Source organism: Canis lupus, chromosome 13 (genome assembly GCF_048164855.1).
Source record: "Canis lupus baileyi chromosome 13, mCanLup2.hap1, whole genome shotgun sequence".
NCBI lineage: Eukaryota > Metazoa > Chordata > Mammalia > Carnivora > Canidae > Canis > Canis lupus.
Genome location: NC_132850.1, coordinates 41,215,297 through 41,227,483, shown reverse-complemented (window position 1 = coordinate 41,227,483; position 12,187 = coordinate 41,215,297). Strand labels below are relative to the sequence as shown.

The 12,187-nt window shown below is 37.2% G+C and overlaps 1 protein-coding gene across 10 annotated transcripts in view; it reads right to left on the bottom strand.

Annotated features, from left to right (window-relative positions):
- Positions 1-12,187, bottom strand: part of ANO4 (anoctamin 4) — a 403,411-nt gene that overhangs the window by 181,130 nt on the left and 210,094 nt on the right. The gene's annotated exons all lie outside the window — the stretch shown is intronic.

Below are 12,187 nucleotides of genomic sequence, written 5' to 3'. Positions count from 1 at the left end.
TTGACATATCACTTCTGACATATTTGTTTATGTAATGCAATAAGGGCCAATACTCATTAGATATTTGATTAATGAATCCATCTGGAAATAGAGTCATCAGACACCAACAACTGCTCTTAAAGTATGCCTAAATGTAATAGGAAGTGAGTTAAACCTTGGTTCATGCCTCAAGGGACAGAGCTGCATCATCACTTTTGCAACCAAAGTATATCAGGCTTGGTTAATAAAATTTAGCTTACAATTCATCTTTTTCAACATTTCCACTTACAAGGATTAAAAGTAGACTTTAAATTTACAGTTCTCTGGGCTGCTTCAAAACTTTGAAATCTCTCCATCTCCTTAATGAATAATTACTGTCATATCCCTAGTATATACTTTGAGTAATCTTCAGCAATTTAACATAACACATGGTAAAAACAACAGGAACAGAAATAACACCATAAAGAAAGGACTTCAGTTCCTCTAAGAGCTGCAACAATGCAGAGCCTACATTTGGTGTGTGACAAGTGATGACCATGCAAAATGTGTTTTACATTAGACAAGTTCAGTTTAGACCACTGAGGAAGTCTTTCATATTGTTTTGTCTTGTCTTGTGGGATGGTAACAATAGTTCATAACACCAACTCAGTTCTTCAGCTGTGTCTTGTATAATGGGTATTTTTTTCCCATTAATGTTGTTCTGTCTTTAGAAAAGAATGTGCGTGAATCACATAAAATATGTATTGATTTAGAATAAATTTTTGCGTAAATCAGCTTAAGATAACTTTGTACTGGTCATCGTGATCTGGCAACAGAAATGCTTTCCTAAACAAGCAAAAGCAGTAGAAACAATAATAATTAGGCCCTCATGATCCTGGAGACCTGTGATCGAGTCCCACGTTGGGCTTCCTGCACGGAGCCTGTATCTCCCTCTGCCTATCTCTCTCTCACACAAAGAAATAAATAAAATCTTTAAAAATAATAATAATTAGGCCCTCAGATACTTAACTGGTCTCAAAAATTATACTGAAAGTAAGGGAGCTGTCAGGAAGAAGATAGACAGAGGGAGAGAAACAGAAGAGAGAGACAGAAGACAGGGAGACAGAGAGAATGAGACAGAGAAGAGACAGAGGAGAGAGGGCCCTCACCCACAATTTGATAAAACTGCCTTAAGATGGAGCAGTGAGAACAAGGACATGATTCGGATGAACTAATATGGGGCATTGACACCTTTTTGGTGACACCAAAAAGGACTAAGTCCTGGCAATGAGGTAAGACTTACCATTAGTATCTCTTGCTACCTACCAGATCCTTTCAGCATTCCCTAGACACAGTGCAAGGGCTCTGGGGTCAAGGGGTGATGGGGTTGAATACCTGAGATCAGGAAGGACAGAACAGTCAAAACACAACAGCAAAGCACATGCAGTACACACCAGAGACACTCCCTGAAGTGCCAGGCCCTGAACACTCCACGACCTCTTCTTCATAAGGTCATTACTTTCATGAGCAGGAGATATAACTGGCTTTACTAGGATACAGAAAAAGGCAGAAACTTGGACAAAATGTTAAAAGCAAGTTTATCTCAAAAGAAAGAACAAGATAGGGCCATAGCCAGAGGTCTAAGTGAAACACATATAAGTAACATGACTGATGGAGAATTTAAAGTAACAATTATAAGGATACTCACTGGGCTTGAGAAAAGAAGATGAGTGAAACTGTTATAACACACATAAAGAATTTAAAAAAGAATGAATCTGAGATGAAGAATACAATAAGCAAGATTGGAAACAGGCTTGATGCTATGAACAGCAGGCCAGAAGAAGCAGAAGAATCAATTAATGCAGACCTAGAAGACAAAATAATGGAAAACTATAAAGTTGAACAAAAGAGAAAAAGAATTATGCAACATAAAAAGACACTTAGGGAACTCAGTGCCACATCAAACATAATGACACTCATATTACAGGAGATGCAGAAGAAGAAGAGAGTAAAGGGTCAGAAATTTCAAGAAATAATAGCAGAAAACTTCCCTAGTCTGGGCAAGGAAACAGACATCCAGATCGATCCAGAAGGCAGAGAACTCCCAACAAAATAAACAAAAGCAGGACAACACCAAGACATATTGTAATTTAATTTGCAAAATACAGTGATAAAAAAAAAATCTTAAAAGCAGCAAGACCAAAGTCCTTAACTTACAAGGGAAACTCTATAAGGCCAGCTGGAGATTCCTCACCAGAAACTTGGCAAGCCAGAAGAGCGTGACATAATCTACTCAAAGTGCTGAGTGGGAAAAGTTCTGCAGCCAAAAATACTCTCTCCAGCAAGGCTATCATTCAGAATAGAAGGAATTTTGTTTGTTTCCCAGACAAACAAAATCTAAAGAAGTTCATGACCACTAAACCAGATCTACAAGAAATATTAAAGGGGACTCTATGAAAGCAAAGAAGAGACCAAAAGTAACAAAGGAGCAGAGAAAATGTCCAGAAACTACCACAAAACAAGTTATCAAATGGCAGTAAATACATATCTATCAATAATTACTTTGAATGTAAATGGACTAAATGCTACAATCAAAAGATACAGGGTGTCAGAATGGACTTAAAAAAAAAAACAAGATCCATGTTATATACTGCTTACAAGAGACTAATTTTTGACCTAAAGACACCTGCAGCTTGAAAGTGAGGGTGTGGAGAGATATTTCTCATACAAATGAATATAAAAGAAAGTCAGAGTAGCAATATACATGTCAGACAAAATACGCTTTTTTGTTCTTGTATTTTTTTTATCCTGCTTTAGTAATAGGGTAGTACTGACTCCATGGAATGATTTTGAATGTGTTCCTTCTATTTCATTATTTATAAGATTTGATAAAGATTGTCACAAATTATTATTTTTTTAATGTTTGGGAGAATTCATCAATGAAATCATGTGGGCATGGGTTTTCCTGTCCTAGGAGATCTGGGGTTCCTAGTTCAACTTTCATTCTTGTTATTGGTCTAAGAATATTTCTATTTCTTGGATTCAAGATTCATGATTCAATCATGGTAGCTCAAGCATTTTTAGGAATTATCTTTTTTTTTCTAAATTATCTGATATGTTAGTATGTAATTGCTTATAGTAATCTGTTATCACACTATGTATTTCTGTGGTTATCTGTTGTATTGTTTGCTCTTCCATTTCTCATTTTGGTTTTTGAGATGTCTCTCCCTTTTTATCTTAATGTAGTTAAAGCATTGCCAACTTTGGTTTTTTGAAAAAAAAAAACAACTGGCCATTACTTTCAACATTACATTATTGTTTATTTTGGTCTCTATTTTATTTCTGATTTTTCTCTGTTATTTCCTTCCTTTACTAAATTTCAGCTAAGTTTCTTCTTTTTCTAGTTCTTTGTGGTGTTAAGTTTATTTGAACTTTTTTTCTTAATACAAGCATTACAGCATCAATTTCACTTTAACATCTGCTTTTGCTGTATCCCATAGGTTTTAGAATATTGTGTTTTCTTTTTCTTTTTCGTTTTGATACCTATTTTGATTTGCCGTGTGATTTCTTATTTGGCTGATAGCTTGTAGAGTAGTGTGTTAATATTTAAATGTTAATATTTATATTGTAGATTTTCCAGTTTTGTTTTATTGTTGATCTTTAGTTTTGTACCACCTTTGTTGAAAAATATACTTGGTATGATTTCAGTCTTCTTAAATTTGTAGTATTTGTTATGTCTTTTAATGTGATTTAACCAGGGGATTATGTGTGTACTTGAAGAAAATCTGTATTCTATTTTTCTTGGATGGAATGTTTTATATACACTTTTAGAACCATGTATTCTTTTTATTTATTTATTTATTTTTATTTATTTATGATAGACACACACACAGAGGAGGGAGAGAGAGAGAGAGAGAGAGAGGCAGAGACACAGGCAGAGGGAGAAGCAGGCTCCACGCTGGGAGCCCAACGCGGGACTCGATCCGGGACTCCAGGATTGCGCCCTGGGCCAAAGGCAGGTGCGAAACCACTGAGCCACCCAGGGATCCCCTAGAACCATGTATTCTGAACTATGTTTCAAGTAAAAAAAATCCTAAAAATAAAAAATTAATCACTTTAATTGAGGGTGCTCACTTAAAATAAAGCATATCAGAGGGGTGGTGGGTGAAATAGGTGAAGGATATTAAGAACACACTTATCATAATGAGCGCTGAGTAACAATGTATAGAATTGTAGAATCATTATGTTGTACACTTGAAACTAATATAATACCGTATGTTAACTATAGTGGAACTAAAATTAAATGGAACCTTACCATTAAAATGGTAACCCCTAAAAGACACTATGACCTGAATGCTTTATGTCTCCCAAAAATATGTTGAAATCCTAATCCCCAACGTGATGATATTAAGAGATGAAAGCATCTGGAAGGTTATTAGGTCAGAAAGGTAGAAGCTTCATGAACAGGATTAGAGCCTTTATATATAAAAGAGACATCAGAGAGGTAGCTCACTCCTTCTGCCATGTGAAAACAGTGAGAAGGCAATGGCTATGAACCAGGACTCAGGGCCTCAGCAGGCACCAAATTTGTGGGTTGCTTGTTCTTGAACTTCCCAGTGTCCAGAACTGTGAGAAATTTCTATTGTTTATAAACCATCCAGTCTGTGGTATTTTGTTATAAGAGCCTGAATGGGCTAACACAGACCTTCAAGGAATCTCTAGGGCTTTGATGTTCAGAGAAAATCTGTTTTCTCTGCTCAGTGCTTATGATTGTCCTTAAATTGCTTTTTCCCTTTATCTCAACCTGAGACCCTTGATAATACATACATGTGACATATAAGAAAGTGGAGATTAAGTAAAGTAAGTCTCTCTCTTCAGGCCAGAAAACACTAGAGGACTGGAATTTGGATAGTTGAGTTTGTCCTGACACTCATTTATTTTAGACACTCATCATTATGGTTTTAACTGTGAAGAAAGGGAAGAGTCCCTGGTTCTCTTCTCCTCATATCTCAGAGCTCTGGATCCTGAGAGAGCATCTACAGCAACTAGCTGGATGTGGTTACAAAACATAAACAGGGATGTAAAATACAAAGGGTAGTATAGGCCAGAAGCCTGTGTAGGCAGAGAACATCTGAGTGAAATTAGAGTCTTAAATGGAGAAATCTTTGTGAAATTTTCCCTTGAATAGGGTAAAGCAAGACTAGGATGAGCAAACAAATACAGTTTAGTTGGTGTTATTGTGTTTGTTTGTTTGTTTGTTTGTTTGTTTGTTTGTTTGTTTTAAGCTCTGGATTGATCTATAACTTCATTCCCTAATGAACCCAAAACCAAATTCTCTGGAAGCAGATAAATACCTGAACCTTGACAATACTTAATTTGTTACCTGATGTATTCTGTTTTTCCAAGAACATTAAAGATAACCATTCATCTCATTAGTGCATTAACAATATATGGTCAGCTGATGTTCCTATTCCTAATGGCTATAGTTTAAGGAATTTACAAACTCTATGAAAATTTTTCTAAAGTTTATCTTGAAAAACTATTTTAAAAGTGTTAATATACTTTATTTAGCTATTATAATTATAATTATAATTATAATAGATTTATTAAATGCTTAAAATATGAGATATAGAGCTAAGCACTTGATATGAATTATCTCATTTAACTATCATAATAACCATGAAATATATCTCATTAGTCTCGTTTTGTAGTTGAGCTAACTTCCCTAGGAGTACACAGCTTTTAGTGGCAGAAAAAATAAGCACTGAGAATATCTAGCCCCAGACTCTTATTCATTTTATTAGGTACCTACAACTGTATAACAGATTATACCATGAACTTAGAGGCTTAAAATGACATAGAGTAGTGATCCCAGAGTTTCTGTAGGTCAGGAACCCAAGTACAACTTAGCTGGCTTTTCTGCTTTGGGGTCTTCACCAGGTTCCAATACAGCTCTCGTTTAGGGCTACCATCTCATCAGAGGCTCAGCTGAGGAAAGATGTGCTTTCAAATTCCCCCAGTTGTTGGTAGAATTCACCTCCTCATTGTTGTAGGACTGAGTTTCCTATTCTGTTGCTGGCTGTCAAGTGAGGGCAACTCTTGACTCCTAGAGGCCACCCCACCTTTTTTTGTACCTGACCCTCTTCACAGAATGTCTTACAAAATGGTAGTTTACTTCCTTAAATCCAACAAATAAGAGTCTTTCTAATGCCAGTCAGCTTGGGGTCTTATGTACCATAAACAATCACAGAAGTGACTTTCTACTACATTGGCTATAGCCTATGGTTAAAAGCAAGTCCCACATCCTGCCTGCATTTAAGGGGAGGAATTATACAAAGGTGTGAAAACCATGAGGCAGCCTTACTGACTTTAAGGTCGTTCCACCACAACCACTAGGCAAGTAAGAGTGGAACTGTGCTTGTGCCAACTTCTCAATCTTTGCCAAATCTGTACGCATCTACTATTTTAAATTATATTTAAATATTCTAAATTACATATTTTAATTGCCTTTATTTTCTTAAGCTGACCCACTTTTAAAATAAAGAGCTTTTATAACACAGACATATAGAGAAAAATCAATATTACTTGCCATAAAAAGAAGGTAAAACAAAGCAAAATAAAGGCAAAGTAAAAAAAAAAAACACAAAGATTTATACTGTACTATGTATTTACCTATATGAGCTCACTTAATTGTCATGCAATTCATGGTAAACAGTATCATCCTCTTTATTAAAAATACAGAAACTGAGATCCAGAAAAGTTTGGTAAGCCATTCAAGACAACACAGCTTGTAAGTGGTTGTAACAAGATTCAGATCCATGGCAACTGGCAGCCAAAGTGCACAAGAACTATGGTCTAGCACTCAACTCATCATGAATCCCAATCCTGGTTCCTTTTCCTTTTCCTTACTCCACCTGTCTCCTCAGCCTTTCTCCTAACCTCTTCAACCCCAAGATCCATCTTCAAATACCAGACATCAATACAATATAAGAATGAGAGCAAGTATGCCCAGGTTTTACTGCTAGCTTTATCTCTTGTTGGCTTTTTCCCCTGGGGTAAAGTATTGCTTTGCCTCAGTTGTCTTATCTATAAAATGGGGGTGATAATAGTAGGAGCTTAATAAATAGGAGTTAAAATTTTAATACAGTTTTTATCACAGTCTCAAAGAAAAATGTCCAAGTCACCTAACCTTGAGTATTGTGTGTTTATTGCAGTTAGGTTTTCAATCCTTCTAGGGAACAAGTGAAAACAGAAAAAAATTTGACAGAATGCTTTATTTTGCTTTTTTTGTCTGTTTTTAAAGCTTACTATAATTAATCATGTTTGAGGGCAATGCCCTTGAGTAGGACTGAGAGGATGGAGTCTTGTGCCCAAAGAGTTGGCCTTAGCTAGGAGGATGGTCAGGATACCCTGAGCACTAGAGGGAAGGTTGTTCATGGGCACAGATGCAGGCAATGGTGTCCCTGCAATAGGAGGAACTTGTGGTCATTCTTTTCTTATTGCTTCAAGGACACTGCTCTGTAAATTCTTCCTTCATGCTTCTACAATGTCGATTTTGCCTCTCAGGTAAGTGATTTATATTAACATGAAAGCATGCAATTATTTCTCCTATCTTCAATAGAAAGAACTCTTTCCTGATGCAACTTCTTACTCCAGTTATCACTCCATTCTCTCTTTCAAAAGACCAATTTATCCCTGCTGACTCCAAGTCTTTTCCTGCCATTCTTTCCTGAATATACTTTGGTCATGCTTTCACCTCCACCTCCCCACAGAAATGTTCCTTGCCCAGCTCACCAAACTCCACATTGCTAAATTCAATAGCTAACTTTGGTCCTCATCTTTCTTGCTTCATCAGCAACATGTGACATGACAGCTCCTTCCTGGGCACCACACCCTCTGAGTTCCCTCCTGCTTCCTGCTGCTTACTCTCTACCCTCCAAATTCACAACACAGGTATGCCCCACATTCAATACTCAGATCTCTCTTCCATTTGTAGTCATTCCTTTGGAGAGTTCATCCCAATGTGTATCTCCCAGTCAGAGCTCTCCTGTATTCCAGATTCTTCTGTCCTACTCAACATCTCCATGCTTAACCTGTCTACGAGAGGACCCACACTTTTCTGCATCCCTGTAAACAGCAGCTCCTTCCTTCCAACTCCTTAAATGAGTAGTATGTAACAGATAAACAGCCTGTGACTCTTCTCTCTCACATCACTTACCCAACCTATTTGAAATTCCATAAGGTCTACTTTCTACTCTTATCAGCATCTCTGCTGTGTGTTTGAACAACCCACCATCCTCTTCTTCCAGAATCCTTGCAACAAATCTCCTAACTGATCTCCCTGCATCTGTCCTTGCTAGGACTCCCCAAATCAATATGTAACATGAGTGACCTTAATAAAACAAAAATCAGATTTGTGTCATACCTCTGCTCAAAACTGTCCCAGGATGTCCTTGTCACTCAGAAAAGCTAGTATCCCAGTGACCACTAAGGCCTGATGTCATCCATCTGCCTTTGTCTCTCTGGTGTAATTCTTACTATTTTCCACCTTGCTCAGTAACTCCTGTTATATTGGCCTCCTCAGTGTACCATGAACACACCACGGAAGCTTCTGCCTCAGGGCCTTTGAACTTACTGTTCTCTTTTCATGGAAGAGAGGCCTACCCTTGCCAACTTCTACAAAGTTATAAGCCCCTTCCAACACTTTCTGCTTTACTTTCTTCCCCACAGTGTTTATTGATATTTTATGTATATTTACTTTTTTTTAAAAGATTTTATTTATTCATGAGAGAGAGAGAGAGAGACAGAGACAGAGACACAGGCAGAGGGAGAAGCAGGCTCCATGAAGAGAGCCTGACACGGGACTTGATCCCAGGTCTCCAGGATCACGCCCTGGGCTGACGGCAGCGCTAAACTGCTGAGCCACCTGGGCTGCCCATATTTACTTTTTAATTTTGTGCTTCAGTTCCAGCAGAAAAGGGCTTTTTGTTTTATTTACTGCTGAGTTCCTAGTACTCAAAGCAGGGCCTGGCGTAGAGGGAGCGTGCAAGTTTGGTGAATGAATTAACTATCATCAAAATGGTATGATTTATCTAATTATAGTTATTTTGTAATTACTAATGAGAGAGGTTTTACCCCCATGTTCTGTGTGAGTCTAAAGAGAAAAAGTGCTTCATTAATACAACTACTACTCACACATTCCAAACAATTCAAAAGTCATCCACAATTTGATTATTAATATGCAGGAAAAGATAAACTTCTCACTGATGATAACCATTATTTCAAAATAGGTACCAAAGGGCCAGTGATGGGCATACAATTTAAAATGAAAAAAAAAATCGAAATGGAAAATGCAAATAAGTAAATATGAGTTTACCTTTAAAAAGGAGATCTCTTTAAATAGACACTAAGCAGCAGATCATTTGGACCTAATAATACTTTACTTGGGAATTTTGCTGTGGACTACTTTCTCTAGGCTAATCTGGAAGATGAGTTACAGAATATTAAAGACCCAAGGTGCCAAAAGCAAGCAATTTGCTGCTGACTAATCAGGCAGAGACAATTTTTTTTTTTTTTTAGTAAAGATCAAATTTGACTATGTCTTCCCTTTTATCATGAATTGAAGATTCTCCTAGTTGTTTCTTGAAATTCAGCGTTAAAAGAGATGATGATTCTCTTACTACCAAAATGTTCAAAGACAGAGCCTGTCTTTACCGATGTGCAGGCAAAAACCTTAAGTCTGTGAAACATGTTTTCCATAATTGTTGGGCATCATGACACACACTGAATGAAGAAAAACACTAATCATAAAGTGTATTTAGTGTTAAGCATTTCAGACATGTATGGATTCACACCAGGCTTTCTAGGTTTTCTTTTTTCTTTTCCACCCTTAACTAAGTTCTTCGTTTCCTGTATAAGAGTGAAGCAACGTCTGGAAACTGAAATAGCTATTAATATTATTGTCTCTTTGCTATACCTGTTTATATAACACTTGATTTAAATAAGAGTGCTTTTGATGGCTTCTAAATCTAACAACACAATGTAGATACAAGTTAGTTATTCAACTAAGGGACATTTTATTTTAATTATTTGTGACAGGGAAAAAATGAATTTATCCATCATTTCCTGCTGCCTCCCAAGCAGAGAAGAACCTGCAAAGGCCCCTCTTGCTGAGCTTGCTGTGGCTATGAGAACACAAAACAGAGCTCAGAGGCTGAATGAGAGTCAATTGTGCCATGTATGCAAAAGGTGTGGGCTCCAGGAAAGACTGGAGCGGGGCAGTGGGAAAGTCTGCTTAGAAGGAAGGTTCCAGAAGGAGGAAAACCTAGTTGTTGGTAGTGGATAGAGGATTGTGGGGAACAGGATAAATAGGAAAGCTGTCATTCAGGGAAGACGTTTCAGAGGGAAAAGTTAAAAGAAGTGCTTAGATTAAGTTTTTATGAATTTTTCTATATGGTGACACCACCTTTTTTCTAATTGCTGTTTTTTTCTAGCATGCATGAAACAAATACCTAGCTTCTAAAATTTCAAAAAATTACAAATGAACAAAATCAGCTTGTATACAACCCAAACCATATAGCACACCATGGGTAGCACAACTGGGTAACACAATTCTCTGCTGCATGCTTTAATTCCAGGAGGTGGATACTGTAGCACAGATGATATATTAGGACATACAGAAGATGTACTATCTTTGTAGTACTGGGTATTATTCAGAAGTATTGGGCTTTTTGAGTTATAACTAATAAGTCATAATTGCTTGATATAAAAACTCTGAATAAGAAAGAAGAGTAAGAGATGAAGGAATGATTTTTTAAGGATAAGAATATTAATGCACTATCAGTGTTAAGAGAAGAGTATACAGTTGTCTCAATAGGCACTTAACAAGATTTATCAAAGATGTGTTCTGTGGGTAGAACAAAGATTTTCTGGAACCCCACAAAAGTGGAAACAGCAACACAGTTAACTCAGTGTGTTGCTCCAAGGAAATCTCCAACTGAGACAGTCTTCTGAGGAACCCGGATTCACTTTCCAAAGAAGCAGAACCTGTTATAGCCACAATCATCTCACCTTTGTTTTTTGCTTTAAGATCTATTTATTTATTTATTTGAGAGAGAGGTAGCAAAAGAGAAAGAGTGCACATTAGAGAGCACACTTGTGAGAGGAGGGGCAGAGGGAGAGGGAGAGAAACGGAGAGAAGTATACTCTGCGCTGAGCCTCAGCTGGGAGCTATACTCTGCTCCATCTCAGTACCCTGAGGTCACAACCTGAGCAGAAATCAAGAGTCAGATGCTCAACGGACTGAGACACTAAAGCACCTCTCGCTATTTTTCTAATTCCCTTTTTGGAGAAATACTGCTTCTGTTTTCATAAATGCTCAAGAGTTGAGGTCAGTCTAACAGATCTGTAAGAGTCCCATATATCTAAAGTGTCCCAAGATCAGCTTGCAACCGCATGTACCATACAAAGAAAAACCTGGATGTCTGATTTCAAAGATCTATCCCTTCAGCCTTGATGAGCAGAATCAGAAGCAAACATTTTTAACTGCCAGTATGTTCTCCTCATTGACTATGAAAAACTCCAGAAGCTTTGCAAAATGTTTAAGGGAAATCTAAGAAGAGTTACATCGTCTAGCTAACAGGACCAGGTTCTATAAATGAGCATGGTATTCTGGGGTACACAACAATCTCATTGTGGGTTATTGTCAGAGGTGTGGCTGGGCCTTGGGTACCTTCCTTGGTAATTTTTCCCTTGAAAATCTCTAGACAGAGAAGGGAGGAAGGGGAAGAGAGAGAAAAACACAGGTAACTCTTGAGTTATGGAACCTTATTAAAAAAAAAAAAAAAGACTTCTGAATGTCTCTTAAAACTGGAATCATTTTCTAAATTCCAGGTGTTTTTGGCCATATCAGCCAGACAATCTCTCCTGGTATATGATGATGTCCAAGCTCATTACATTTCCTGAAATGGAAAAAGAGTCTCCAGAGTGGGACGATTATATCTTATCCAAAGTTTTCTTAAATCCATGCACTAGAACCCTCCAATCACAAAGAGCAACAGTAGACATAGGAAGTCAGGTAAAAAAAAAAAAAAAAAAGAAAAAAAGAAAAAAAAGGAAGTCAGGTAAATCATAACACTTTGAAACAAGTGATTTAATTGAAATGGAGTATTTTGATTTTAATGGATTCTTTTGGCATTAAAATGCTCCCAGAAGCAAACTGTGCTTCAAA